The 7,804-nt window shown below is 40.8% G+C and overlaps 1 protein-coding gene across 3 annotated transcripts in view; it reads right to left on the bottom strand.

Moving 5' to 3' along the window:
• DIAPH3 (diaphanous related formin 3) overlaps positions 1–7,804 on the bottom strand; it is a 452,799-nt gene that overhangs the window by 427,167 nt on the left and 17,828 nt on the right. The window lies entirely within an intron of this gene.

Raw genomic sequence — 7,804 nt, 5'->3', positions numbered from 1 at the left:
CCCCCACCCCTCCCCACTAGTTTCCTAATCTCCTCTCAATTCCTACTGACTTTTCCCTGTGACTTTCTGCTGCCTTTCAGACCCTCCTGCTGTCCATCTCTGTTTTCAGGCTTCCCCCGCATCTTCTGTAGTCATCCCCCTCCTCCCGCAGCTTCCCAGCTCCTCATGGCTGTCCTGCAGTTTTTTCCAGCACCTGGAGCCCTTCTCCAGCTCCCAGCACCTACTGCCACTCCCTGCAACTTCTCTAGCTGCCCCGGAGCCATCCTCTGGCTCCCCACATCCAGAGCCCCTCTTTAACACCCACACTTTCCCTTAGTCCCATTTTCCCTCTCCCCACCTACCTTTTCAGCTCCCCTGTAGCTCTGGCTCCAGTCCCAGACTCTGTGGCGGTATTACTTCCCTGTTCTGCAGGCTTTGGGCATTGTCTTTTAATCAATTAAGGTCAATTAACCTAAAGTTACCCCCAAGCCTCAGTTATTCAGCCCAGGCCCCTATAGTCTACCAGTTCTAATCCTAGTCCTGGTAACTTTAACTCCCTACACTTCTACTTTCTTACCTTAACCTTTCCCCAAGTATCCCAAGTACACTAAGCACATCCATACATACACATCACAACACCCAACTTAGGAACTCACCTGTGTGTATGTGTAGGTGGGTGGTATGTGTGTAAATTAGTACTCCACGTATGTGTTCTGAATGTACAGGTGTTGGTAACTGGTAACAGATTCTGTCTAAATTTGGCATGTGTAGCGTGTATGGGCTTAAACTGGTGATAGGTGTGCATGAACCTAGACTGGTTATTTTGAACGTGTGCGTGTATTTTATACATGCATATATATATGGCATTGTGTGCATGATATACGAATCAGTGATCTCTGTCTAACTTTTGGGGTGTATAGTGTATGTGCTTGAATTAGTTATAGGTATGCATGTGCCTAGGTTGGTTTGGATGTGTATGTGCCTAAGCTGGTAGTGTGCATGTGTATGCACCTAAATGATTTGCGTGTTTGTACAATGTGCAATTGTACACCACGCCCTCCTGTCTAACCGCATACTACTGAGATCCTGAGCACTGGCCTGACCCTTCAGACCAACAGCAGGAATAGGAACTGGTTCAGATAGTGATTTAAGTGAACTTCAGCCAAGTTCCAGATCAAGAAAGATTAAACCTAAAGTTGTCCTAACCTGTGTTTTCAGAATACAACACAAATAAAGAGAGAAAATGATGAAGGGGATGCAAAATGAGTAATTTGCTTTTTCTTAATTCTAGAAGGGAGGGGAAAAAAAAAAAAAAAATCAAACAAAATTCAAAAACAGAAAAATTTAAATCTAAAAAATAAAGTGCTTTGTGAAAGTATTACATCACATATGGAATTGGCTATTGCAAGATTTTAAGACCAAGAGCTCTTAGTCAGATTACAAGGCATTTGACATTTGCATTGATAAATCGCCTAATATTTTAAAATATTAAACATCCAGACATTTGGAGGCCATATAAAACATCACACTCAGGGGTGTAAACCTGCCTGTAGTTAGAGCTGGGTTACATAAAAGTATCTTTGCAGACAAGAATACTGGATAGATTTAACAACTAACTTTGATACATTTCGTCATCCTTGTATCTTGGCATTCTCCCGCTCATCCATTCATAACAGGAAGACTGCTTGCTATGTTGAAAAGAAGCAGAGAATCGTCTAGCCTGGCTATATTGCAGAATATCAGCTGAAAACCTGGATGGAGGGCTATAGCAAGACCATATTTTGATAGGAGGGGCACAAATTAATTGAACAACAAACTGCAGGGGAAATTTAGTTAACTTCATAACAGAATCAAAGAAGATATTAGTTCCCTTTTATAAATTTGAGTAAGCAAGAGCTCCTTCAAGAGCATTACTACTCCTGCCCAGTACTACCTGGAGCTGCTCCACCCACCACCTTCTCCATCCTGCCCCTCCATCTCTCTCCAGTCATGAGCTTATTAGTTTTGTCCCTAGCACCACTAACTTTTAACTTCAATGTTACTGGTGTAGAAAACTTGTGTGGGCAATTTCTTAAGTAATTAATGATTACAAGGGTTCAAATAAACCATGAAATTCTCATTGTGGTGTGTTTCCCCATAAGAAGGAACAAGTCACATTTTTTTTTCCCAAAAGAAACAATATGCAACCTAATATGATTGCAAAAGAAGTGCATTTTCCCCAATACATTGTCAAGCCAACATGCTTGATGCCAATTATAAGCAGATTAAATACTGTCTATGAAAAGTCTTTCTGAAAACTACTGTATTTAGACACTTTCATTACAAAAATCACAATGAACCCGTAAAGGCAAAATACCTTTTCATCTACAATAGACCGTAAAAACGAAGAACCTCATATATACCCCTCATTTTCTGAAATTAAAAATTTCCTGCAGTTAAATATGAAGAGTTCAAAAATAAATGTCTAATATATTTCCAAATTAAGAAATGAGTTCTAATATTTTGCTCTTTAAATCTGATCAGGGATAGGAATAGAGAACTTTTTTAATAGAGAAAGCATGAAAGAGTCCTAAAAGGGTGATAAAATAAAATATACTGATAATTTATACATTTTCTTGCTCTACTACTCCTCAGTTTCTATTTCTAAAACTTGGAGCCATTTCCTCATACAAAGAAAAATTTCTCAATTTGTGCAGATTTGTAGGGAGTCGTTTGGGATTTTTTTTAAAGGATAGATTAAGTTAGTTTTATTTAGTTTTGTTTCTTTTGGTAATCTTTTTTAAAGAAATATTACTGAAGCAACTGAACCAGACAGATGAGAATCACTGAAAGCTATTAGAGGGACATATTTTCTGTTAATTGGGTTATAAGAAAGAAAGAAACAGCCCACGAGCTACATCTGTTCCACCCAACACACCGACCCTGCATTGCTCTGCCAGGCTGGAAGGCACCTCATGAGATCATCTAGTCCAGTGGTTCTCAACCTTTTTTGTACCAGGACCCACCTGTAAACATTGATGGCCAGTTCCGACCCAGTACTCCTCACTCCCAACCCGCTGCCCTCCACCCCCAGGCCCCAGCCCCCAATTGTGTAGGGCAGGGATTGGTCTGTTTGTGACCCTTTCATAGATTCTTGTGACCCACACACTTTTGGGTCATGACCATGGGTTGAGGAACGCTGATCTAGTCCAGCCCTCTACTGAAGGCAGGATCATCCCTGACTAAATCACCCCAGCCAAGCGTCTGTCTAACCTGAACTTGAAAACTTCCAAGGACAGAGATTCCAAAACTACTCTAGGTAGCCTGCTCCAATGCTTGACCACCCTTGCATTAACACTTGGGCTCTGATAGTAATTTTTCCCCACACTGCAATCTATTTTGATAGAATTTCATAGAATATTAAATATTAAAAAAGATTTAACCAATTCCTCACATAGTCAAGGTAAATCAAGTGCTACATGAATTTGTATAAAATCTGAGTTCCTCATATTAGTAGAGGATTATAAATTAATCAAGCAGAAAACTGCATTAACAAACATTTTTATAAACACAACATAATAGGGACAAGATTCAAATACAACTCAAAATTAGAGCTATATTAACCATTTCTACTACCATTCTGAGAGAGACAGACAGAGATCTCCCTGCTTCACAGTTATGCCCAGGCTGAGGAAAGAGCTACTAAAGAACTAAAAAAAAAAAAAAACACACAGAAAAATAAACCTTAACAATTAAACTCCCCAATAACATGATCTCTTCCATAATTCCTACTGCAGAAACTTTACAGGATACAACTCCATTTGAGCCACATATTTAACTCCCCCTTTTTCCCCAATCATTTAAGCATCAGTGTTCAGGATCATTGTGAACCCCTTTCTAATTTTTTTTTAAAGCAAACTGCAAACCACATAACTAAGTCACTCTTATCTCACCCCATGGAAGTGTACTCTGATGAAATGAGAAATTGGCAACCTAGCAAAACCCTGACCTGATAGACACTTCTGAGTTTAAAAATAATTAAGCAATGAAGTAGTTTTATTGAGTTACTACTTTAACTTAGTCTGTTTGAGGAAGCAACTGTATGTGTTCTTCAGGAAAATAAAGTCTGCTTTCTGTAGTTCAGATTCATTCTCAGATTGTTTTTAGAAATGTTTTTAATCCATATGAATTACATATAGTTACCCATTGTAGCCCTTCCTCCTTACAGTTTTGACAAAATTATAACAGTATTGAACAGGAAAAGGTCCTTTGAGGCTATCTGCAGTTAAGTAACTTGTTTTAAAATGGAGACAAAAATTAATACTGAATTTAAGAGATGTTGAAAAACAAAATTCTTATTTTCTACAATAGGATTTCTCTTCAGTAACGAACTGCATTTTGGACGAGCTCACAAACAGGAATAACTTACTGTATGCCTCCAATTAACACAGTACATATGAATCAACTTGCCCTTATTTTAAGTGATCCTGAAGAATAAAAGAACTGCTTAAGCTTCTTTAACTGGTCCTTCCAGTTAAGTCTTCTGTCTCTCAACTCACATAAGGAAATAACATGACCAACATGTTCTCCACCGATTTAGACTTTTAAATTTCATGGAATTATAAACTGACAGGTCTCTTTTGGATATGTCTCATATTTAAAATGTTTTTGATTCAGTGTCTTAGAACCCATATTCACAAACAAAAAAGTATTATCTACATTGCAAGACCATACCTTGCCACCTGCACAGTACTCCTCAAATGATTCCCTATATCATGAGCATATATGAAGATACCCCTTTAAATCACTACTGTAACAGCAAACCCCTACCCCTGTACTAGGGTACAGACAGTGAGTAAAGGATTGAGGGTCCAGCAGATAACAGGCTTATTGACTACAGCAGAATCTGGGACAAAAGGCCCAAACTGGAGAACAGAAGTGTGTGGAGTCATATGAGCTTCTGCCCGTGTGGAAAGAGGAAGAAGGAAAAGCAGTCTAACTTGGCAAGCTGCAGGGGAGGGAGCTCCAGTGCAAGGCAGCAGCAGGACACAAGCTACTCAGTGCCTAAGAAGGACTGAAGAGAAAAGAAAAAAAAAGATGCAGCCAAGGAAACTCATTGCAGAGGGAGAAAGTGATGCCGGCAGATGTACATTCAGTTTAGAAAAATATGCTTGAGGTAGGCCATAAGGGCCTACTAAAAATGCCAAATGGTGAAGAGAAAGTAAACAGGGATTTATTATTTACTGTCTCTCGCACTACAAGAACTAGGGGTCAGAAAATGAAGCTAGTAGGTAGTAAGTTTAAAACTAACAAAAGGATTTTTCCCCCCTACACACAGCATGCAACTAAGATGTGGAACTCACTGCTACCAGATGTTGTGGGAGCTGACAGTTTAGCCAGATTCAAAAAGAAACTGGACAAATTCCTGTAGGAAATATGCATCAACAGTTATTGAGCATAAGAGCTAGGGCTATAGGAAATGAGAACTTCTTAAACCCCAAGGCTGCAAGTAGGAGAGGAATAGTGAAAACATCCTGGTTCACCCAGGTCACTCTTTGACTCAGGACACTGGGCAAGTTGGACCTACAGTATGACCCAGTACATGGCAGTTCTTATATATGTTCGAAACCAATTCCTATGCTAAACTTCAGAGGCCTATTAAAAGATGTCTCAAGCTCTGGTGGAGTGGAAAGAAGTCAGAAAAATCTTTTATAATGTAAGGCTTAAGTAAACTAAAATCAGGAATTTGGAATCCTAGGTTAGGAAGAGATGTCAGGGGCCCTCTAGTTCAAGTGGAAGATTTGCTTTTCTCAAACCATCCCAAATAAATGTCCATCTAGCCTTCTCTTGCAAACCTTCCATGGAGGAGATTTGACTATTTCCTTAGGCAAGAACCTAGTAAAACTGCTCTTTTTTCTCATATACGACTGAAATTTACTTCTTATGCAGTTTCAGCCAAGTCCTCTGTGTACTGCCTTCAATGGAAAGGAGAACAATACTCATCCATATTCTTAGGCAACTTTTCAGATATTTAATATCATTATGGTTTCCCTTACTACAGCTTTTGTCCTAACTAAATGCATCTAGTTTCTCCTTCCTTCAGTATGCCACATATTCCAACCCCTTTATCCTTCTTATATGTTCTTGAACCATCTCAAGTTTATCTTTCTTAAGGCATCTAGCCAAAACCTGGAGTACATTGCTCTGAGGCCTAACCTGTACCAAGTAGGTCATTGGGTATGTCAGTCTGGGCAGGAGACTCCAGAGCTTCTATTAAATGTAATTTTGCATTCAGTAGAATGCGGAAAGGTTGAACAAGGTATGTGTCCTAGATACCAGATATGGGGAGTGTATATATGGGGACGAGTTGTGGGAACCCCCACCCCGACAAATACAGTTTCCCCCACGACGCACAGCCCCAACTGTCAGCAGCAACAGAGCAGGCAACCAGCCGGGGTACTCATGGCCCACGCAGATGCTGCCACCCAGTGGCACATGGCTCTAGCCAGTGTTGGGAGCTGCATGCGATAGCAGGAAGTGTAGCCAGGCTGGCCTGTCTCAGTCACATGGGGCTCCCCTGACTCCCAACACTGCAGCTCCCAACACACATGCACCATCAAGAAGCCCAGAGTGATGGAGCCAGCTGTCTTCCCCGTTCCCTGACACCACGTGCAGCTCCTGGGACTCCAGCATAAGTGAAGGGGAGCCCCACCCCCTGCAAGTGGTGACAGGAAGCGGGGGCCAGGCCGCCATCTCCATCACATGGGTGTAACAGCCAGAACCAGAGGAATTAATAAGCAATAAATATGTGCTTCTTGGAGGCATTTGGTATTTTGCCTAAGCAGGTAATATTAGTTAATATAAAGCTTGTAAGTTTGCAAACTGCAAATGTAATTTGTCCCTCATAAGTTTAACCAAAATGATAAATTTACCGTTCATGGAACTGACTGGGCCCCATAGGCAAAGCTGTAGCTGTGAGATTAGCTGACCTAACGGTTTCTGCTCAGGGTTCAGCTTTAGCGATAAAAAAACTGGATTCAACTGTATGGCACACCCAACACATTGCAGGAAAAAACGTCCCAAGAAAGCATATTCAAATGAAACCTAAAAAGGGTTTGGGCGTAGGTGGGGCAATGTCAATTTCAAACCTAAAGATGCTGCATCATAATTTGCTTAATGGATAAACCGAAGTCTAGGTAGTAACCTTTTATGATAATTTTTAACACCTTTCAATGCCATAGGGTAAAAGCTATAGGGCAACATTGTGAGTGGCTTTGACGCCAACAGATTAACGTAAGACTAGGTATAAAAAGCACGTGCATCAGGTAACCAGCAGGAAAGAGGGAACAGAACCGTCATTTCTGTTCCACGCCCAAACCCCAGACTCCTGGTGTTGAGGATTGGATCCTGATCAAGGGACCTTCCCCGGTAACCCTCTGAGAGCGCTGACTGGGGACGTCTGAGTTTGCTGGAATCACTTGACATGTACCTGGCATTGAGGGACTATCGATAAGCTACCAACCCATGTCTGTCTATCTGTTGTTTTGAACAGTCCAGTGGCTAATACCCTCGGAGTGCCCAGTTGGCCTGCGACAGAATTGATCTATTATCATCTGTTATTATTATTTACTATTAGCTCTTTAATACTGCATTATCTGCTTATCACATTTATCTTTCTGTTAACTGCTGTGTGTAAGCTATAATAAATTTGCCTTTATTTCACACCCAACTTTGCCTCCTAAATCCAAAACTGAATCAAACAGCCCAACTGGCCTTTGATAAAATTGATACACTCACAGTGCCCAGCTGGCCTGTGACACATGGGGCTTTCCCCAAGAACTGGCAT

This window comes from Crocodylus porosus, unplaced genomic scaffold, assembly GCF_001723895.1.
Source record: "Crocodylus porosus isolate Cpor-Errol unplaced genomic scaffold, CroPor_comp1, whole genome shotgun sequence".
Lineage (NCBI taxonomy): Eukaryota > Metazoa > Chordata > Crocodylia > Crocodylidae > Crocodylus > Crocodylus porosus.
The sequence above is the reverse complement of the archived record's forward strand: the minus strand, read 5'-3'. Positions and strand labels throughout refer to the sequence as shown.